Below are 24,245 nucleotides of genomic sequence, written 5' to 3' on the forward strand. Positions count from 1 at the left end.
CTTTCAATGTGTGGGCAGTAGCTGTAACTGAAGTGTAAGTTGGAGTTGAAGTATGATTTTAAACTGGATTTCGGTGCAAACATGAATCAGGCCCTAACTCAAGCTGTTTAGCACACTGTCCTTCATCATCCACACTGCAGTCAATTATGTTCTCACCCATTTCCACATACCTTTCATTCACAGCACTCACTGAATTGATCTTATTGCCAGAGTTGGTAACCAATGTATGACCATGTATACTGGTTGCCTCTTGGCCATTTAATGGCCCAACAAGCAGTAAGCAATGTACAATTTTTGTCCTACACCCTGGCAATGGTCCCAACTCTGTTCTGCCAGTCAGTCAGACTGATGCCAACCAGCAACTGCAGCGGCCAGAAAAGAGACTACAAGGTAGACAAGCAGGAGGCTGGAAGAACACAGCAAGCCAGGCAGCATCAGGGGGGTGGAGAAGGCAATGTTTCCACTGTAACTCTTTGTCAGGACTGGGAGGTGGATGTAAGGGGGAGCTGCATATAAAGGGGAATGGGGGAAGGGGGGGGGGTTGTGAGGTAGGGATAGATGAACACAGGTAGCAAGTATGGCCTGGTTGGTCAATGGGAGGAGTGAATCCAGTTGCTACCTGGAAGGAAGGGTCAGTCAGAGGAATGGAAGGGAAGGGGAGGGGCTGAAAATGGAGTCGGGGGATGGGAAGGGAGGTTTTTTGAAACTGAAGAACTCAATGTTGAGTCCTCCAGGCTGTAGGCTGCCCAGAAGGAAGATGAGGTGTTGTTCCTCCGATGTGCAGTCTGATTCACTGTAGCAATGGAGAAGGCTGAGGATGGTCATGTCTGAAAGGGAGTAGGAAGGGGAATTAAAATGGGCGGTGACCGGGAGGTCAGGTCGGACTCTGCAGGCCTGGCTGAGATGCTTGGTGAAATGTTTGGAGGCTACAGGCAGTGCCCAGGATGCAGTACTGGCACACATGGGCTCACCTGGGGACAGGTGTGTCAGCGAGTTTCAGAGTGAAAGAGGAAGGCTGGTGGGAGCAGAGAGAGTGCTCACAGAGGCAACACTTTGTTGAAGGGATGCCAAAATGTTGACAGAAGTCCATGAAAGACCATCCCAGCCCAGGCGTGAGTAGGACCATTTTCTGAGACTCCCACCTGCCCCTACAGTCATCACACTACCCTGAAAACTATGGCTGGGTGGGAATGAGCCCTCAAAATGGACATGAATTCACCACAAGAAACCCTCAACTGGGTCCAGCACCATTCTAATCTAGATCCTGAGTGGGCCAACGGAAAGCTCAGCTGTCCCACTGTGAAATGAATCAGCAAGTGAGAGATCGCATACCATCTCTCTTCATGCTGTTCTGGCAGAGATCAGCTGGCTCAGTCCAAACCTACAATCATAGAATCACTTCGGCTCAGCAAGTCCACACCGACACTCCGAAGAGTAACCCACCAAGACCCATTCCCCCAGTACTCTACATTTACCCCTGATGAATACACCTAAACTACACATCCCTGAACGCTATGGGCAAATTAGCATGGCCAATTCGCAATAACCAGCACATCTTTGGATTGTAGGAGGAAATTGGAGTACCCAGCGAAAATCCACACAGACAGTTGCCAGAGGCTGGAATCGAACCTGAGTCCCTGGTGCTGTGAGGCAGCTGTGCTAACCCCGAGCCATCGTGCTAATGGAGGACCTCTCCTCATTTGAGATGCAGATGGTTTGGAAGCATTTGCTTTGTCGTCCCCTGTAAGGAGAAAGTGAGGACTGCAGATGCTGGAGATCAGAGCTGAAAATGTGTTGCTGGAGAAGCGCAGCAGGTCAGGCAGCATCCAGGGAACAGGAGAATCGATGTTTCGGGCATAAGCCCTTGGGGGTGACCATGTGAGAGGGGAGGGACCCTCACTTGGTGAGGGAAGATGGCCTTGGCCTCACCAAGTACAGTACAGTGCAGTGCAGCAAGATTGAACGGGAGTGAGAGCAGCTCGCTCCTAGCTGTCAGAACAATAGCTGCTTGTTGACTGAGTCCCAATGTCTGAACGAGGCATAGCAGCAGCAGATGTAAATCCCGAGATGTAAATCCCGAGTTCCAGATCCCATCCCTGGTTTGATCAGGTTAAGAATCAACCTGCTCTGTTACAAAGAGCCAAGGCAGAAGCTGGTAGCCCTAAGCAGATATCATCCTCAAATTGAAGGGACAATTGATTACACAATTCAGTAATCCATCAAATGTGTGTTTGCCTGGGACCGATTAATGAAGCACCACTCCAGTCCATTCACAGCACTGTGCTCAGACTGCCATCAATCATCATCATCTCCAGGCAGACCATCTCACTGTCACCTTGCTACAATTCAAACAATAAAACTAACACAAAAAAAGCAGCAATCTAGTGGCTGGCATTGGGAATCTTCAGGCCCTGATGCAATAGTGCTCTTCCTTATTTTAAAAGGAATTCTTCATTTGGCTTCCAATATGTGAAGCCTGAAGGGCTGCAGGTTTATAAATGGTTTGTCTACTGAACCAACCAAGCCAGTTTGTGAGAATGAAAATGTGGACCTTTGAACTGCTACTTCTATTTGCATTAGAAACGAAGTCATATTTGTTTTTCCAATGTGTTTATCGGACAGTGATGATACTGGGTTTAGTCATTTCCCGGAGGGATGAGGAGATGTTGTTGAGGATGTTGCTCATCCTTCCATTGCTTCACAAATACTTGGTAATTTATCCAATATGTCACTTATTTGTGTAATAGCAGAATATTTAACTCAAATGGTAAAAAAAATGTTAACTGTGTGATATGCTGATAAAATAAAATTAAAAAAGGAAATGAGTTGGGAGAGCAATTGTGGTCAAAGTGAATACATTCACGACACTCTGGAGCACCACAACATTTTCAGTTCTTTTCAGTTTCAAAAATACATTGGAGTTCTTGTTCCATGCACTTTCAGAGCAGAAATCAGTCATTCATGCCATCACGCTCTTTCATAAGGTCATGATAGATTGTGTTGTGATATCTCAAGTGGGCAAAACAATGTTTGATGGAATTTAATGCAAATCAAGTGTAAAACATCACCAAAAGAATAAACAGGCAACCAGCAAATACCACAAGCAGTACTGAAAGAGAGAAGGACACAGCTTAATGAGGTCTTGGGTTGACTACTCGATTTTATGAGAATGGTCCCAGGAAGGAAACACTACAGTTACTGGGAGAGGGGAAACCGGAGAGAAAATCTGATAGAAACTTTCAAATTCAATGAGGGACCCAGAGAGAGTGGATTATGTGAAGCTGTTCCCACTCAAAAGGATTGAAAGTGAGAGGACAGAGTATTAAAATGTGTTGCTAAAGAAGCAAATGAGCGGTGAGCATTTTTTTCACCCAGTGAGTAGTTAGGGCATAGCGTGCACTTCTGCGAGGCAGGCTCAATTGATGCATCTAAGAGGGCATTGGATGACCAATTAGATAGAATGAATGTGCACGGCTATGAAGAAAGGGCACAAGACTGGCAGAAAATTAAAATGCTCAGAGGGCCAGGATAGACATGATAGCCTTCACTTGCACAATATCAATTTGGTTAGTCTGTACAACTTACTAACTAACAGCTAACAGAGTACTGAACTATGCAGTCAGCAGCAGAAAACAAGTTATAGGAAGTTGTGATCACCTTTGGTTAGGTTTGGTCATCAGTTCTGGTCACAAAAGCATAAGGGAAAAATCACTGTAATAAATAAAGCACAAATGCTAACATTGCAGCAGGTGCAGGGAAGAGGCACAAAGCTGATGGAATGTCAAAGCTCTGAATCTTAAGGAAAGACAGAAGAAATTTGAGGCTGGATTTTCAACATGCATGTAAGTTCTGCAATGCCCCCTGGTATGCCAATTTGTTGCTGCCATGTCATATCATGCCAGCTGTTTCAGGAAAGCCAATGCTGAACAGCTAACCAGCTGCAAGTGTGCCCTCTGGTCAAGAGTGGTGACCTCTGCAAAAACTCACTGACCAATTACTGATCCCAACGTGGTGGGCCAAGTTGGGATCCACATTTGTCCCAAAAACAGAAAATCTAACCCTTGAGATTTGTAACCTTGAAAAAGGATACATCCAAAAGCTCATCGCCAAGTGCAAGGTACAATGGGGAATTTATATCATGTTATGACATCAGAGAATGAATGGGGACAGTGACTCGAAGGAAAACAAGGTTCAGGATAGATATATGGCCAACTCCTTGTTGCAGAGTCAACAATACATAGAATGGCCTTTCAGATAACGGACATAAAAACCTTGAAATCATTTCAAAAATTATTTTAAAGTCATTTGAGTGGATTTCTGGATGACGTATAAGGATGGTCTAACTGACTGTTCCCCTCCAGTGAGATCGTACCCATTGTGCATTTTCAAAGCGGTTTATTGTTTCCATTTGTGGATGGACCATGACTTTGTTCTTTCAGCTGGAGAATGTAGGACCAGAGATGTCTGCCCGCTCTACAGTGGCAGTATTTATGTACTCGTTTAAGTTTGAATCAGGGGTTCTGCACAAATTGGTGCTCGCCATGAAATGGGCAATCATACCCAGGGGAGGTGACCTCAATTCACAAGGGCAAGTTCTGGCAAATCACTGGTCCAGTTATTCATCCTAATCTACCAATGTGGCAACCGTTTATTTCATAAATAAGTGCACAAACCAGTCTCTAACCTCTAAATGGTCAGCACACATCTTTTATGGTCACTGAGAAAGGTCTGTGCAGCTTAAGGAAGTTGGATACTTCTGATTTACCTGAGCTATGGATATCTGTTAAAAGAGGATTAACACTATTTAGAAGTGGGGTTTTGCAATACCTTAACAAGACCAAGGGCCACCTTAAAATAAACGAAATAAACAATAAAATTATTCTGTTGTCCGGCACCTACCTTCTCTCCCCCCCCCCCAATCATGTCTTGCCTACACCTGTCAGAGTCAGCACACTGCACCCATTTGCCTGGAGGACCACAAGATTGCCTGTCTCACTCACCCATTGCAAAATAGGCACATGACAACGAATCACAAAAAATGGCTTCTATCCAAGTGACACTTGTTAGTAATTCTTTCCCGGGAAGGCCAAACACAAAGAGCAGCAATCCAGGTCAGCGAATTGCTTCCTGCTCAACCTCTTCTGGGTGGCACCATCTTTTAGGAAACGAGCTTCCATCCTGACAAATCTCTGCATCTTACTCAAAACAAACATGATCCAAACTCATGCAATACAGACCCAGGGCAGCAAGGACAACATTTTCCTCACACCAGACCGCAAGGTGGCCTCATGACCAGGTGCCAAACATACTCCGGATGCGTGACCTCACCAACATGTACTCATTAAAAAACAGCCCAGGCATCTTATCTTTAAAAAAAAACTTGCTTTAAAATTGTTTGGACTCTGTTTGACAGGGCTGTCGAGATGTTGCAAATCCATCAAAGTCAATTTGGAATAAGCAATTTACAATGGTCTTGACAACAATGCTCGCATCCCATAAGCAAGTAAACCATATTTCTGCTTATGTTCGAGAGATGTTGCCGAAGGGCCCGTTTCATGCTATCACAAGCCGTTCACTCACCCAACTGCCCAGGAGAGTCAGAACACAAAAGGCTGGTGATAGGAAACAAAAGTTGCAGAATAAAGAATGTGATTTGCTCGTTTGCCAGATTCTCAGAAGCAGCTGGCTGGCTTGCTCCATCTTTGTTAGCACCAGGCTAACTCAGTAGGTTATTTTAAAGTCTGAAATTTCTATGCTGCTTCATGGCTATGTACCTGCCCCAATTCATGCAGATGGAACAAGAGCAAGCCCTTACATTTTTGGGCCCAACTCGGTATATGAATTTATTTCATATGGTAGTTCAACAGCAAAGGAGAGTGGTACACCAAACTCCTCTCAAGATATTGGCAAAAGGAACAAGTAATAAACCTACAGAGTCTGGGACTGTTTACATTCCTAACGGAATGAAAGGTGAGGAATGTTGGATTCTGGTTTCTACAATTTACATTCTGCAGTTTCACAGAGACAAACACTGAAGTTATGTTTATGTTCTGGTCAGGCCTCAATGTGAACTTGCTCAGGCCAATTCCAGAGACATGGCACTGGGGCAAAAAAAAAGTGAACTGATGAATGTCTTTGAAAGACACATTTTTCTGGCATTTGGAAAGGTCGTATTAGGAATGGTCAGTATGGCTTTGTACGGTGGAGATCTTATTTCACAAATTTGATTGAGATTTTTTTGAGGAAGTGACAAAGATGATTGATGAGGGTAGGAGAGTGGATGTTGTCTATATGGACTTGACGAAAGCATTTGGCAGCATCTCTCATGGTACGCTTGTCCAGAAGATCAAGTCACATGGGATTCACAGCGAGTTGGCAAGATGGACACAGAATTGGCTTGGTCAAAGAAGGCAGAGGGGTGGTTGTGGAGGGGTGTTTTTCTGACTGGTGGTTTGTGACTGGTGTCGTTCCACAAGGATCAGTGCTGGGACGTCTGTTGTTAATATGTTTGCAGACATAAAAATTAGTAAAGCTGTGGATAGTGAGGACTCAGCAGGACATACATCAGTTGGAAAATCGGGCAGAAAAATGGCTGGTGGAGTTTCATCCAGACAAGTATGAGATGATGCATTTTGGGAGGTCAATGCAACAGGAAGATATACAGTAAATGGCAGGACCTTTAGGAGCATTGATATACAGATGGATCTTGGGGTGCAAGTCCATAGCTCCCAAAATTGGCCACACCAGTGGTTTAGGTGGTAAAGGAGGCATATGGCATGCATGCCTTCATTGGTCTGGGCATGGAGTACAAAAGTTGGCCAATCATGTAGCAGCAATATGAAACTTTAGTTTGTTTACTTCTGAAGTACCGTGTGCAGTGCACTGGTCATCACACAGTAGGAAGGATGTGGAAGCTTTGGAGAGGGTGCTAAAGAGGTTCACCAGGATGTTGCCTGGATTGGAATGTATTAGCTACAAGGAGAGGTTGGTCAAACTTGGATTGCTTTCTCCACAGCATCAGAGACTGAGGGGCTACCCAATTGATATACACAAAATTTTGAGAGTCATAGATAGGGTGGAAATGTAAAATACTAGGAGGCATAGATTTAAAGCGACAGGGGGAAAGTTTATGGGAGATGTGGGAGGCAAGTTTTTCCCTCCCCTACAGAGGACAATAGGTGCCTGAAATGTACTGCGGGGGGCTGGTGCTCGAAGCAGGTGTGATAGCAATGTTAATAAATATTTGACAGACACATGAACAAGCAGGAAATAGAGGGATATGGACCATTTGCAGACAGAATGGCAGATGGTTGGCACAGGCATTGTAAGCTGAAGGGCTTTTTCCTACGATGTACCATTCTATGTTCTGAGGGAAAACTGGCTAAGACAATGAGCTACGCTCCAGCAGTGCAACCAGATGACAAGGGCTGGGGGAGGGGAGAGTAGGAACATAAATATTAGGGTCATGGACCTCTTCCCCAAAAGGCTATTGGATCTACGTCAATTAACTACAGATGTTAATGATGGATTCTTGCAAAGCTAGAGTGTAAAGGAATAGAGACCAGAGGCCACGAGATGGGGGTTAAGATGGAGTTTAGGGTTGGTCCAATCCAACACAACCTCATTCCTCCCAGGACTAGTGGTTGAGGCCACAAAACCAGACAATGCCAGCCTTCCGGGAGGTTGCCATCCAGGTGAAAGTGGTGTCAGCCATCTGCAGGAATGCCCAGCACTCTGGGAAGAAGGACAATTACCTTCCCCACCCTGACAGTGTAAATGCCACCATCTTGTCCCCGATATCTCACACTCACTCTCTCCTACTGAGCCAACCAGACTCTGTCACTCTACCTATTATCTGCAACATGCTCCCCATTCACTCTCTCCCATCCCAATGTCCAACACCATGAATCCCAGGTGTCACCTGTGCTAGCTACTCAACCCCATGGGAACTTTCGTCACCTGCACCAATTGGTGTGCCACCCACTTCTGTCTTCCTCAACACCTGCACCTCTCTCTCATTCCAAAAGATAAATGGATGACAATGGGACACAGGGTCTCCAGAGGAGTGGATGAGGGTGAGGAGACAATAGTGACTCCAAATCGCCCCAGTGGGGCCTAGACTGGTTACAAGGATGCCCTTAACTAACTGTGCCGAGAACCCCTGTATAAAGACCTGCTGCCAATGATAAAGACATGTTGCAGATAATAGGTAGAGTGACAGAGTCTGGTTGGCTCAGTAGGAGAGAGATGAACATTCATCTAGACTCAAAACATCAGCTTTCTCCCTGTCTCTCTCTCTTGTACCCGGAGGGATTTTATGAGGCTGGCACGTTGAACAGTAATGTCCATGGATGTGGGGTACCAGCAGCTGAAGTGCGCACTGAGATGTTTCCAACACGGAATTCAGTGGGAGCTGAATTCGCTGGGCTCTCTCTAAATATCGAGCCTGCTTGGCATGATGGAAGGCTGAATATTAATAAAGCAAGCTGTGCCAATAAAAAAGGCATTTAGTAATCAGTAATGACAGTCAATTTGGCAGCTCACCTCTGCCCAGTGAGAATCCCACCACGTCTCTTGTGAAAAGCATAAAAGACAGAGTAGGATGACCTCAGCGTTGAGACGGAGCCCACCACACTCATCTCAGTCTGCCACAAATTTCACCACTGCCAATATCACTCAGACCTCCTGTAAGATGCTGCTAAAGAGATTCATGTCCCACATGATAACCTTTCAACTGGCAGCCTCACTGCTAGGATGTGATAGCGCTGCATTGTTCAGATTTTAAACTAGGAAGTTATCAAAAAAAAAGCAAATACAAATAAAGTACAGGTTTGGATTTAAAAAGCTGAGCTTTTCCAAATGCTCACCCAACAGTTTACGATAAATGCATTGTTACACAAGGGACTGAGCCAGGCAGAGCAGAATGATCCCACTGATGCTCCACCTGGGTTGGAATGAGCAGTGTTTTAGCCAATAACTGCTTAGATACCAGGAGTGGGAACAAACACATTTGGAACAAACAAATTAGGAGCAGGAGCTTGCTAACCAGCTTCATGAGCCTGACCTACCATTCAATAAGATCATAGCCAGATCAACTGTGGCCTAAACTCCACAATTCTGCCTCCCGCAGATATCCGTAACCACATGCCCATCAAGTGAGTCAATCTAACTCTCGCTTAAAAATACTTCACTGTTGTCTGGGGAAGAGACTTGCGAAGACTCTTGGCCTTCCAAGAAAAAGTCTCCCCATCCCGGTTTTGCATTTCTTGGTACTGATGGCCATCCAGTGACCCTCCTCAAGGGAGGTTCACAGAGGTACGTTAGTGTATGGAATGACTCAGGCTCTGTGGCAATGCCTATGCAAGTTGAACATCTTCCAACATTCACCGGTCACTGAGAGGCCACTTGGAAGAGATACTGCGTAAAAGACCATACAAGTTTATACCCCCAAAGGCCGCACAGCATTAGATTGCTCACAGCTCTGCAAGTGTTAAATATTATTGATCAATTGCACTTCTAATTCCTATGCATAAAATGATTTATTGAATTCATCTAATCTTCTAGCCAACCATACTTTAGAAAAGAAATACACAAGACTTGTGATCTTTGCTTGAACAAAGCTTAAGAGAGAGAGAGAGAGAGAGAGAGAGAGAGAGAGAGATAGAGAGAGCAAAAACTCAAGTTTCCAAGCCAAACAGGCAAAGCCTTTGTCCATGGAGAGTTAAATCGACAGAAGAGCAACTGTTACAAAGTCCGGTGCCTGTAGGAAACGAGTTAAAATTCAAAATTGCCAGAGTGAAACAGACAAATTTACATGCACAAATTTCACCATCAGTAACAAATCCTGAGCATTTCACTGAATTCAAGGCCCAGAGACTCTTCCCTCTACCTAAAGACCACAATAGGCTTCACATTATAGGTTTGGACAGAGAAGGCATTATGGCCCGTTCCATTTCATCGTTCCAGAATACCAAGGATAATATTTCACCATTGCAGCACCTATTTTAACAATAATATGTTCTTACACATACGTATTTAAAAATAGACACAACATTCTATCAATTCCAGGAAGAGGAAAGTACCCAATCGTTTATTTATCAAGACATATTATAAAAACATTTGAATTACAATGCATTTGCATAACCATGAGCTGTGAAACAAGATCATCACTGGCCTCTCCCAGCCATACCTGCAAAGTCAGCTTCCTGTAGTACTTTCCAGCGTTTGAAATAATTAAGGCCAGTCCACAATTTTGATCCAGAGTGAGCCATGACAAGCTGCAAAGTTCCTGTGCATCACCTTGTAGCAACGGCATCAGAAATTGGCTGCAAGACTGTGGGGAAAGCTTTTATTTTCCTTTAAATACAGTATCTTCCTGTGTTCTATTTTGTTGCTTATTCTGAAGCACAGAACAGAGGGAGCGCCTTATTCATGGAGAAGGAAGCACACACCCATGTGGAAAAAAAACATCTGATCACGCCTGGGTAGCAATGGGGTTTCTTCATTTAAAGCCATACCATTCATTTTCTTTTTAAAGAAAAGCATCACTTTTATTTTTCTCCATCAGTTCTGTTTCCCGAGAAATCAGATTCCTGCTCAGTTAACAGCTCCACAAAAGGTCGGCAATTCTTCAGATCCATTCCATTATTTCAACGTCTATCGCAAGATGCTGACCACCTAACAGGTGACGGCAGCAGGAAGGGGAGGGGAAGAGATGTTGGAGGAAAATTGAAGTCCACCCAAATTCTGTCATCATCTGCCACCCACACACTCAGACATTCCAACAAGATGTTGCCAAGTGTCATAAGCTGAAACTGCGGCTTATTTTTAAACTTTCACAAGCCTAGACACAGGCCAATTTTTGGGCCCCAGAGCAACTCTGGCTAAGAGCGACTAAGCTCCGTGCAGAATAGATTTCTCACCCTGTTGCGTTCAGTTCCATAGGAGCCTGTGTATACAATCCAGATTATGGCTCTTTTTAAAAACATATCGTTTATAGACTGGCTGTAAAAAAAAATGACAGGATTTAGCAAACAGAAGACCAGATGTGAATTATAAAGGTGCCTTATTCTACAGTATTGCCGGCTGTGGGAAAAAACTATGAACAGATTCATTTAATTCAATCTGTCCACCTGACTGCGAGATAATTACATAAAGTACAACAGGCATCAATAGATTAGCCAGCTCTTCAAAACAAACCTTCCAGCAACTCAGCAAGGTTCCTTCAACAGAACTCTCCATACCAATGAATTCTGCCATCAAGAATGGCAAGGGAGGCAGATACATGGGAACACCACCCCCTTCAAGTTCCACTGCAAGCCACTCACCATCCTGACTTGGAAATATAGCACTGCCCTTTCAGTGTAGCTGGGTCAAAAATGTGGCATTCCTTGCCCAACAGCACGGCAGGTGTCCCTATGCCCCACAGATTGTAGCTGTTCAAGGCAATAGCTCGCCATCACCTCAAGGATCACTGGAGATGGGCAACAATGCTGATCTTGCCAGCGAGTCACTCCCATCAAAACTGCTTTAAACCTCCCTCCTCATAAAGCCTGCTTTACTGTCTCGCTCTCTCTCTCTCTGCCCCTTCATCCCTCCTATTCACAATTGAAGGCTAAGTGGAGGATAACTGATTTTACCCAGACAAGTTAACTCAATACTACTTGTTACTTGTGCGGGGCAAATAGCTCACATTTGGAACAGTGACTAAATTTTATCTGAAACTTGGGAAAATGCAAATTGTTAGTTCAAATTAAAACCTTCCTCGTGACTATTTTCCTTGGGAAGACAAACAAAATGCGATCACTCTATTCAGACAAATGATGATGGATACGGAGATCAACAGGACCGAGGACTTACAAGACCCAGGTGAAACTTTCCTGGAATGTTTCTCAAATCCCACCATCTCTTCTGCCATGTCTTCCCACACAAAAACCAACTCCTCACTAAAACATGTCACCACAGACAGCAACAGAACCCAAACGGATATTTAGTTTGATATACAGAGGAACCTCAATTATCCAAATATCAATTATCTGAACATCGGATTATCCGAAGGGGAGCTCAAGGTCCCGATAGAAACATTGCATCAAAGAGCTGTTTCAACCCTGATTGCGTCCTTGTTTACAGGTACAATGATTAAAAACGAACTCGGCTCACTGAAATGCTGCTGAGAACAGTCCTGGACAGTCCAGGCACCGTCTCTAAATGACTGACTGACCTCCCACCCTCTTTCTCCTCCGCCCCCCCCCCCAATACTTTCCCTGGAGTTCTACACAGGGGTGTACCCTAAACCTCCCTTCCCAAGATAATCTCTCCAACATTGTCCTGTACAGGGCAGAGGTGGAACCTGTCAAAAAGTTGTGTGCGCGTGCACATGCTATTTGCAGACTTATCCTACAAAGGCAGCAGCTGTCTTACTGTTGGTGCACAGTCCGGCTGTGAGGGGGAGGGGGGTGCAGGTTAGTCAGGGGTTGGACGACGGGTGGGGATGGACGGAGGTACGGGGTTGGGGTGGGCAGGGTGGGTACAGGCAGGCAGGGTCAGAGCAGATGGGGTTAAGGGTGGGCGGTGGGGGTGAGGTCTTGCACGCAGTGTGCTTTTGCCAAGTCCCCTGAACGGAGAGCAGTCTTCACAGAAAACCCCAAGCTCCAAAGGAAATCCATTAACTGAATAATCAATTACCCAAACAAAATAGCTCCTACCCATCTCGTTCGGATAACCAAGGTACCTCTGTATTCTCTCATGGGACACAGGCATCCCTGGCTTGGCAAGCATTTATGGCCCATCCCAACTGGATGTTGGTGAGCTGCCTTCTTGAAGCATTGTAGTCCACGCACTGAGGGCAGACCCACAATGTGGTTAGGAAGAGAGGTCCATGATTTTGACCCAGCGATACTGAAGAGATGCGATCTATTTCCAATTCAGAATGGAGATTGTCTTGCAGATGGTAATATTTACCATCATTGTCCTTCTAGATAACAGTGGCTGTGTCTTGAAGATGCTGTCTAAGGACCTTTGGTGAATTTCTGGCATGCGTCTTATAGATGGTATACGCTGTTGCAACGGAGTATCGATGAAGGAGGGCTGAGTGATTCTAGTCAAAAAATATGGCATTGGAAAAGCACAGCAGGTCAGACAGCATCCGAGGAAGATCAACATTTCCAGCATCAGCACATTCCTGATGAAGGGCTTATGCCTGAAACGCCAATTCTCGCGCTCCGCGGATGCTGCCTGACCTGCTGTGTTTTTCCAGTGCCACACTTCTCGACTCTGATCTCCAGTATCTGGGTGATTCTAGTGCTAATCAAGCAGGTTGCTTTGTCCCAGATGGCAACTTGAGTGTTGTTGGAGCTGCACTCATCCAGGTCAGTGATCTGCTCTTATAACCATTGTATTTATATGGATATTCCAGTTCAGTTTCTGGTCAAACAAAATCCCCAGAATATGGACAATGGGGAATTCAGTAATGGTGATACACTGAATCTCAAGGGGTGATGGTCATGTCATCGCCTAGCATTTGTTTGGCATGACTATTACATGCTACTTTTCAGAGCTGAAAATGTGTTGCTGGAAAAGCGCAGGTCAGGCAGCATCCAAGGAACAGGAGAATCGACGTTTCAGGCATAAGCCCTTCTTCAGGAATGCTACTTTTCAGACCAAGCTGGATATTGTTCATATCTTGTTGCAGTTAAACATGGACTGCTTCAGTACCTGACTCATCACGAATGGTGCAGAACATTGTGCAGCATCGGTGAACATCCCCACTTCTGACCTTATGATGGAGGATGCTCATTGATGAAGCAGCTGAAGACAGTTGAGCCTGGGACACTACCTTGAGGAATTCCTGCAGCGATGTCCTGGAGCTGAGATGACTGATCTTCAACAGGCTGTTTCCCCTGGAGCGGAGGAGGAATTCCTGCAGCGATGTCCTGGAGCTGAGATGACTGATCTTCAACAGGCTGTTTCCCCTGGAGCGGAGGCTGAGGGGTGACCTTATAGAGGTTCATAAAATCATGAGTAGCATGGATAGGATAAATAGACAAGGTATTTTCCCTGGGGTGGGTGAGTCCAGAACGCGAGGGCAGAGGTTTAGGGTGAGAGGGGAAAAATTTAAAAAAGGGACCCAAGGGGCAAATTTTTCACGCAAAGGGTGGTGCGTGTATGAGCTGCCAGAGGAAGTGGTGGAGGCTGGTACAATTACAACATTTAAAAGGCATCTGAATGGGTATATGAATTGGAAGGGTTTGGAGAGAGATGGGCCAAGTGTTGGCAAATGGGACTCGATAGGGTTAGGATATCTGGTTGGCATGGACGAGTTGGACGAAGGATCTGTTTCCGTGCTGTACGTCTCTATGACTCTATAACTGCAATCACCTTCCCATGTGCCAGGTATGACTCCAACCAGCAGAAAGTTTGCCCCAGATACCCACTGGCTCCATGTTTTGTAGGGCTCCTTGATGCCACACTCGGTTGAATGCAGCTTTGATGTCGAGGGCTGTCACTCTCACCTCACCCCTGCAATCCAATTTTCTTGCTCCTGTTTGAAACAAGCCTGTCATGAGGTCAGGAGCTGAGAGGCTCAAACTGGGCGTCACTGAGCAGGTTATTGCTGAATAGCTGCTGCTGATAGCTCTTCTCACAATCCTGACATTGTACTCACCTCAGCTCACACGGGGCATTCACTGTAAAAGCTAGAGTAAGTGGACAGTAATTGGGATCAACTATTCTGCCCAACTCTTGAATGTGGCAGGGCTGCAGCCAATTGCTGTACCCTTCATTCATTGACATTCTTCCAGATCCAATCACAAGAGTAAACTCCAATCTGCAACACTGGCATTTGCTACTATCTGGGTTTCATCAAATGGATGTCGCTCCAACTTTGAAGCAGCTACCACTCAAGATCTTGTACTTATGAGTACTTTCAGATACTGGAGCTTAATCCCGTGATTTAGAATTACACAGAGCTTCAAAGTTATACAAGATCCTGGACAAAGACAACAGGTAAACAGAAGTCCCACCAGCACCTTTATGCCCATTGAGATGAAGTGATTCCATCTGGCAAAGTGCTCAAGAGGAGATTTCAAAGGTTTACAAAATACCCCAACAATAGTATTTGACAAATTCTACCACAAACTGAGAAAACAGTCATAGAAGAAATGTAACAAACTTTTATAACTACATCCCTTCCTAAAATAACTATTTTTCCCTTTTCTCCTACTCTCGCTTCCTCTTACCAAAATGACTGAAGACGTGCCTCAAGTCCTTCCCCAATGCCCTTTCTGTGCATTACCAAATTTCCAAGACTTCTACATAACAACTGTGAATACAGATGACAACAAAATGGCTTTATGATGTTGTTAGACTTAGTTTTAATGAGGAGATTTAGATGATGTTCAATATGAAGATCAAAACAGTTTCTGAAATTCTGTCTCCAACAGTGGGGCAATAGGGAAGTAGCTAGTTCAGTTTCCCTCAAACATTTTTAGCTGTGGGCTGCATTTTGTTTCCAGACTGAAGGTTAATCAAATATTGGGATGTATCCTGAAGGCCAAGTAAATTTAACCTTCAACCTGTCAAGGAAAAGCCAAGTTTGCAATAAAGAATGTGTACAATTAACAGGTAATTTGATCAGGACTTTAAAAAGCAGAGATTTCTGCAACAAATACAAATATTTCACTTGGTGTGGACAGCTCACAGAGATGGGCAAGTAGATAATATTAAGCTCAAAGACTTGAGATCAGAAGGGTTTTGAAGAACGGGATTAATAACGTTGAATGCCCTTTTCACATTTTGTTATTTTTGTGCATGCTCTACTCTTAAATTGTTAAAAATTTCTACTTACACCACAGGAAACTTGCTGTCATCAAGTGACTGCACATCAATATCTTTTCAAATAGTTAATTACACTGTCAGTCAGATGTAAGAGGGATATTCTGATGTTAAAGGTATAAGCCTTGTATTTTTAAAATTGTTATTCGTTACTCTAGTTAAAACTGAAGGAAGTCAAAGACAACAATGGAAAGTTAATATATTGGAGTGCAGAATGCTGACTTTACAACAAGAGGATTTTTGCAAAAAGAGAACATGAGGTTGCAGTGTGTGCAGCATAAAGCTGGGCGCAATTGGAGGTAAATGTGATCTCCCTGCCATACATCTAAGATCAGCAGCTTCAGGCTCAGAAATTCCTCAGGAGGTGTGGTAGGAGAGGAACCGGGAAGGTGGAGGAATCTGACTGCTGTCTGTGTCTGAAATGTGATCGGAGCTAAAACCGGAGAGTGGGAGACCTGCCAATAATCTTAGCTCTGGGATATTGTTGGATAAGCTAATGGTTCTGATAGGGTCAATGTTCATTTTATGTCAACTGAGTCTGGAGAGGAAAACAAGGAGCTCTACTCTAGCTTTCAGAGGCTAATGTATCTGCACCAGCTCCCTGACAGCCAAGTAATTATGCCTGGCCAGAATGTTTTGTATTTAATGCTGTCATACAATAAACCTTCGTTAGCCAAGAACAATGACTCTTCTGTAGATACCCCTATGATGGGTGTATCCTCTACCACTAGTCATTACATAAGCCCAACTAAAGATATGAGGACTGGCAGCAGCAAACTACTTACTGAGAACCCTTACTCAGACCCACATACCGGTAGAGGTGGTAAATACCATCAGCTGACAAGCTGGGAAAATGTCAAAGAGATTTCTTTCATATCAAGAGGATAAAAAGACTGGAATCTCTCCCAGCAGCAATAAATATAACATATTTGGTTCAATAACCTACCAGACTGGATAGCTCCCAATTCAAACCACTTCCCAAATCAAATCTCTCCACCTAGCTGAAACACAATTAGGTATATACATTTCTCAGGCAGCAGCATTGTGTTGTTGAGGACAGGTAGCTCAGGGCGCTGGCTCTCACAGTGGAAGGCACAAAACCTTCTGCTAGCAATGTTACTGACTGAACCAGCAGGATGGTCCCACATAATGGTGTGGATAGAAACAAAAAATATCTGGTGACTTGACAAAAATGGACAAACAAAACAGTGTACCCTCTCTCGTGCAATCTCATCCTTTCTATAGTGCATGTGCCTGTGTGCATATCATGTTCTTTTGTAATTTATTTGGAAGGTGGAAATGGGTCTCTAACATTGATACCATCCTAAATAGGGTGATAACATAAGCATATGTTGAACATTATTCTGATCAAATATAGATATAGGCAATATCTATATAGACAGAGAGAAACATTGACTTCACTTAAGGATAAAATGCCTCAATGTTATAATTGCCCTCATGTGACATTTAACTGGGAGTTAAATTAACTCATTTTCCTTACTTGGTCTTGGTTATCTGTAATAATGACATACTATGCCACTATTAGCTTATTGCTCAAACAAGGCTATTTCCATCTTGCATTAGCATATTCATTGGCACTGCTTAGCTAAAGCTCCACATGCGTATTATTGAGATAATTCCTTGGAGGATTTCAACATCACATGCAGCAATTTTATACTGGTCATCTTGTAGCAGCTTGGAAGTGCCAGTGCTCCACTAAACACTCCACAGTGGAGTTTAAAACACACCACAACTGCAGTGCAATCTGTTTGTTATGTTTTACATCAGTGTCCTGCCTATCTGACTCAAGATTAGCAATGGTTTCCTTTGCAGTCACCCTGATGTATTCACTGGTAGAAAACTGTTCTAGGTAACAGTCATTCTTAGGCCCATGGGCAGGATGCAGTGTGACCGTGTTTAGTACTTTCGATGTATGGTCAGCCGTGCATGAAACAATTCTGACATGCGAGAGAGATGGAAAATACTTGTTTTAGGTGTCTTGACTGTCAATTATATAATCAATAGAAGGTAGGATCTCAGACTCTGGTAAAAAGACATGGATACACACAATGGTCTAGTATGTTAGAATCTAGTAGAATTGGTAACTCAGATATTAACCGTGTATGGATTGTACCCTTTCTGTCTGCTTTAGGAGTACGATATCTTACGAGAGTCAATGAAGGAGTGATTAATAAAGCAGTTTAGGAATGGATTCCTGGCATATAACACAAGATTAGTTCTTAATCCCCTATATTAGTTGAAGCTGAATAAAGTTGGTGAGAGCATTGAATACCTAAACACTTGGCAGATTGTGGATTCCTTTAGAATGCAAACTGTACACCAAGCAAAAGGCAGGACAACACAAGCAGGTGCTCCATGAGTCACAATCCCCCAAAGCAAATTGGTTACAGAGGTAACTGACCCAAATGGCCTGAAGTTATTACCAGCACTCTGTAAGGAATATGACAAAGGATTACTGAAACACTCAGTGCAACTGAACTAAATTCTTCGTTCTGACGCAATACCACATCCTACACATGACCACATCCTCAGTATTCCCCGACCTAATTTTCAGGAACATTGTTAAAACCCACCATGACTGCTTTGAGGCTGCAGCACACTTAACAATTAACCTCCATCAAGGCTTGGTTACTGGCCTTGAGAATCAAAGGCAGATTAAGCAGCACATCATTTAAAACATGTGGACACTGCACAACAGGTTTCAAGCGTCTTTTTTCCAGAAACAAGGCACTTGCAAATGGTTATAAATCTCAAGACAGAGAAATGCCTAACAGCTGCAATGAAACACAGCCAATATGACGATGTGAATTTAACAAATAATGCGGTGATGAATTTGGTTAAAAAGTTGAATAGCCCTGCTCAGACATCTTAGCACAGAGCAGTGGAAGGGATCCTTTTGTCTGGAAATGTGATTACAAACAGGAATTTAACATCATTGAATTAAATTTGCCAAAACCTTGAGTAATAGATTTTCAAGAGGAGTTGATACACTCTGCTAACTACTCCTGTGTCCATCAGTACGTTAGAAAAGGAGGTCAATGGAATTGCCATCACTGGAGGCTCAACTAAGTGATACAGTTAATCCCCTAAACTAGAACCGAGTCTAGGTGCCAGCAGACTATATCAAAATCCAAACTGTTTCTGAAAATTAACTGGCAGGACTGGTCCACCTTAGAGCAGTTTAATCTATGCCATCACGCAATTTGTTTCATCCCAATGTAGCCTAAATGCATAATATTATCTTCATGGTCTATTCGATCATTAACCACCTCCAGCTCTCCAAATGTCTGAGAACCCTCTTTCTCCAACCCTGGTGCCTTCCGCATTCTTCATGCCACAATTGGTGACTCTGCACTCAGCTGCTTGGGAACTCTTCAATGTTCAAAGTTGGTGAGATTTGTAGCTCGGGTGCTCGTTGTTGTGGTTCTGTTCGCCGAGCTGGGAATTTGTGTTGCAGACGTTTCGTCCCCTGTCTAGGTGACATCCTCAGTGCTTGGGAGCCTCCTGTGAAGCGCTTCTGTGATGTTTCCTCCGGCATTTATAGTGGTTTGAATCTGCCGCTTCCGGTTGTCAGTTCCAGCTGTCCACTGCAGTGGCCAGTATATTGGGTCCACGTCGATGTGCTTATTGACAACCGGAAGCGACAGATTCAAACCACTATAAATGCCGGAGGAAACATCACAGAAGCGCTTCACAGGAGGCTCCCAAGCACTGAGGATGTCACCTAGACAGGGGACGAAACATCTGCAACGCAAATTCCCAGCTCGGCGTACAGAACCACAACTCTTCAATGTCCCTGCCTTCATCCTTTCCCCTCACTGCCCTCCTTTCATGCATTCCATAAAATCAACCTCTGGCAGTAAGCTTGTAGTCACCTGCCCGTGTATCTCCTGTTGTCATTTTGTGTCAAACTTAGTTCAATAATATTCGTGAGAAGGGATTCTGGATGGTTTGCTAATGTTAAGGGCAACATACCAATAGAAATGGACAGTGACATCACTATCCAGTACCTTTGAAGCTAGTGCTCTACCCACACTTGACTGGAAATTGCCCAGCTCTCAGGAATCATTGCACTCCAACAATATGGAATATTGCTACTTGTTGGACATGAAATTTATATACTGTGGTTTTAGGGATGGCTCAGAGAATGGAAGAGAAATAAATAAACCACCCATGTTTCTTTGCGTACAACACCAGTCAACGTACTATGTCCTTAACACTGCACTGCAATAGCTACTTACTGCCAGGGTTTTATCAACAAACACTGCATCATTTCATTAGAACAGAGCACGATAGAAGAATGGCACATTAAGCAGATTATATTGGATTATTTGCTCTTCTCTTCCTCCTTCATTACATTTGTTTCTCTACGCTGAAGATTCAAGAACCAAAGACGAAGATCTGGAATAACTTCTATTCTAATCCTGTTGACAGTTGACTAGAGTCAATTGCACAATGAATCTGTAAACCACAGAACGGTAGATCTTGAGTCCATTCCTAACAAATTAGTCATCAAGCACATGAAAATGCCACTCCAAAGTCAAAGTTAGTTCAGACTTGTCTACTTTCGACCTGACTGCAAATATTGTGCTTTAGCAAGTGGCCCATTTGTTTTCATAGAAACACAAAATACGAGAAGGCCACTTTGCCATCCAATATGACCATGGCTGATCCCCCATCTTAACGCCACACTCCCACTCTCTGCCTATACCCTTCAATACCTTTAGGCTTGAGAAATTCACCATTTTTCTTAAGTATATTCAGTGACTCCACAGCCTTCTACGGGCATTTATTCCACAGATTCACCATCTTCAGCAGCAAGAGGTCAACCCCCGCAATCTCAGTCCAAAACAGCCTCTTAAATTTCATATGGTTCCTCTCATTTTTCAAAACTAGAGTGAATACAGGCACAGTCAAACCAATCTCCCCTCATGATATGTCATCTACAAATCACCACCAAGTCTTTGCTTAACCAAGATCTGGCGAACGTGAGCACTTGCTGCTATCAGCAGTACATTCAACAGTAACCCTCAGCAACTGATCAGGAATCTAGTGATCGATACATGTACCTGTTGCACGACCATTGTTTTTCGGAAACCCTGAGACATCATGGGAACAAGAACAGTCCAGAAGCCAAAACCTCACAGGACAGATCGAACTCTACCCAAGACAATGCAATTAAGAATGTTAAAATAGCTGGAAATTTTAAACATTGGAGCCTATGATTAAAGCAGGACATTCATGAAACACTTACACTTTTAATGACATTCCATCCGTTTCATTTTTACTTTAATTGATACCACTGTTCACGTGCAACAGATCTCAAATTTTCAAAAGTGTTACAGTGGGATTGAAACTCTCATTCTCTAAATAATTAGGCCAGACTTGAGGGTTGCTAGTCCACTGACATAACTATTACCCTACCAAATGAATCACAGGTATTTCACTGGTAACCAGCTCAAGTAATGGATCAGCATATCTCAGACATTCCAACACCTTGAAAGGAATTCATCTGACAGCTGATTTGTGCAAGTTGCATGCTATAGTGTCTGCTCAAGTTAATCAGCCCCTTTGAAGGTCACAGATTGCCATTAGAACAAGGCTCATGAAAGCCTGAGATAACAAACAAATCTCTCGACCAAGCAGCTTGCTACACAAACCCATCACTTGCGCTGTTGAGGCTGTAAACAAAAGGTGTTATCTGTTTTCCCAGGGATCTACACCAATCATGTGAATAAGTACAAACAGGAGAGAGAGAGAGAGACGACAGAGAGGGATGATAGAGAGAGACAGAGACAGAGAGAAGACAGACAGTGAGATCCACACACCTACCTGCAAGATTACTAACCTCTCACCATTTACCCGTTTCAGATGCCATTTATAGATCAGCGATTGGTCATTCCCAATCACTGCACTCACACACTAGCAAACATCATTCCTGACAAAGGGCTTTTGCCCAAAACGTCGATTCTCCTGCTCCTCAGATGCTGCCTGACCTGCTGTAACTTCCCAGCACCACACTCTCGACTCTGGCCTCCAGCATCTGCAGTCCTCACCTTTGACTAGCTACCTCCTAACCATACAACACAGCCAACTCGTGACAGTGCTCAGACATAGCACAGGGAGAATGAAACAAGCTCAAGATCATGACCAAGGTCTTCCTAGAGCATCCTAAACCAATAAAATACATTTAAAGTCAGTCACTATTGTAGTGTTGAAAAAGGGGCAGCCAACTTGTACATAGCTAGCTCCTACAAACAGCTAAATAATCCGTTTGTGAGACACAAGCTAATGTTGGACACAACACCAAGGACAACACTCCTACTCTTTTTCAGGAGGGTTATTTGATTCTTTGCGTGTACCTGAGAGAGCAGAAAAGATCTATGTTGAAGATCTCATTGGAAAGATACTGCCTCCTGCCTAGTGGCAGTCCTTCAGTACTCCGCTGAGTCAGCCCACACTTTTTCAAATGGAGGGAAAGGCTAATGAACCCATAACCACTTGGTGGCAAGGGTGCTCTCAATAAAGCCAAGGTCAACACTGAAATTGGCCTTGCAGTGATGGGTCTGGGAGATAGAGAACTGTGGGGAGGGAAAAATAACTCCAGGTATTGCCCAGTTCAGTGAAGGAAAGTGCATCACCTAAAGAGAATAATGAGTCAGTCAGCCTGGATGTTTCCAAGGTGCTCCGCTGTTGCTTTTAAATAACCATGAATTATAAATGAGTGGCTGACATCGCAAACCTGGTACCCACCACTCTGTGGTGCTGTGTCATCAGGATTGCACATAGTGGACTTCAATGTTTTTTGTTAACATCATGTCACTGATGCCTTTGCTAAAGGTCACCGTTTCTGGTCTACTCACAGATCACATTGCAACCTGACGGGCATCCAAAACCGAAATCGGATAGGAATCTGATCCACAGGAAACTGACAGTAAAAGCCAGGCTAATTATTTGACATAAGGGGGACCTTATAGAGGTGTATACGATCGTGAGAGGTATGGAAAGGGTACATGCACTCAAGTCTTTTTTCCCCAGGGTTGGGGCATCGAGGACTCTTGGGCATCAGTTTAAGGTTAGAGGGGAAAGAATGAAAGGAAACTCGAGGGGAGACCTTTTTTACACAGACGGTGGTACGCATATGGAATGAGTTACCAGACTAAGTGGTTGAGGCGGGTACATTAACAACATTTAAAAGGCATTGGGACGAATACACGGATAACAAAGGATGAAAAGGACATGGGCCAGGAGCAGGGAAATGGGGTTAGCATGGACCAGTTTGGGCCAAAGGGCCTGTTGCCATACTGTAGGACTCTATGACTCTATTTAAAAGGCATCTGGATGGGCATATGAAAAGAAAACATTTAGAGGGATATGGGCCAAATACTGGCAAATGGGACTTGATTAATTTAGGATATCTGGTCAGCATGGACGAGTTGGACTGAAGGGTCTGTTTCCGTGCTGTACATCTTCATAACTATATAAAACAGACCCAAAACAACAGGCTCGGCAGTGTGGGGCACAGGGGACACAACTAATCTGTAAACACCCTTGTTCCTGGTGAGTATTTCTTTCTGCTGTGCAGCTCCATCTTACCATTGCAAGTGACTGATCTGTTCACATCAGCAATCTGATACTCCCACGTAGTGACAGTGTGGGCTCATTACAAAGACTGGACGAAAGTGGGGAGGGGCTTTTGCCTGAAACGTTGATTCTCCTGCACCTCAGGTGCTGGCTGACCCGCTGCGCTTTTCCAGCGTCGCACTCTCGACTCATTACAAGGACTGTACTAACTCCTCTGCTTGGAACACAGGCACAGGGAGACAAGGAGAGAGTCCATGCTGATGGTGAACAATGGATACTCGCTTGGTAAGTAGGAGTAGGATTTTTCAGTTTGCTTGGTGTCTCCTCCACTCATCAGTGGAGGCACGTTTTGCTGTTCCAGTCCAGTGAGTACATCTTCCTCTGACTGATTATCAAACAGCTATAGGGAGAGAATGCTGCAGAGCAGCCAATGGTTTTTCCTCCCTGTGACTTTGCACACCCCTCCAGCCTTAGCTGCTGGGATCTTCAATTATAGATCACTGACTAGTACCACACAAAAACAGCTACGGCTACGATGGACTGTATTAGTAACCTAAAGAACTGGACTCGTAACAGAGAAATAAAATTCAAAATTACCATTGCTACCAACAAAAGAAAAGTGACCACAAAACTGTCAGATTATCATAAAAAGACAACTGGTTTACTGATACCCACAAGGATTGCTTCCAAGTAACTCCAGTCTCATGCCTATAATATCAATGCCTTTGGCACCCTTTAAATTGGTCGAGAACACATTCGAAAGGCAACTCAGGTCTTGCCTGTAACACCCATATCCCTGAGAAGGAACA

The 24,245-nt window shown here is 44.0% G+C and overlaps 1 long non-coding RNA gene across 4 annotated transcripts in view; it reads right to left on the minus strand.

Annotated features, from left to right (window-relative positions):
- Positions 1–24,245, minus strand: part of LOC148145815 (uncharacterized) — a 65,931-nt gene that overhangs the window by 21,058 nt on the left and 20,628 nt on the right. Inside the window, exon 3 of one of the 4 annotated variants that reach the window (XR_015761059.1) lies at positions 10,190–11,004. The exons of 2 other annotated variants lie outside the window; for them this stretch is intronic. This is a non-coding gene — a long non-coding RNA (uncharacterized LOC148145815). Of the gene's footprint in view, positions 1–10,189; positions 11,005–20,921; positions 22,186–24,245 lie in introns of those variants that run through there. One more of the 4 variants, XR_015761061.1, reaches the window with a different exon arrangement.

This window comes from Chiloscyllium plagiosum, unplaced genomic scaffold (assembly GCF_037043375.1).
Source record: "Chiloscyllium plagiosum isolate Xiang-an unplaced genomic scaffold, Cpla_swu_hap1 HiC_scaffold_23, whole genome shotgun sequence".
NCBI lineage: Eukaryota > Metazoa > Chordata > Chondrichthyes > Orectolobiformes > Hemiscylliidae > Chiloscyllium > Chiloscyllium plagiosum.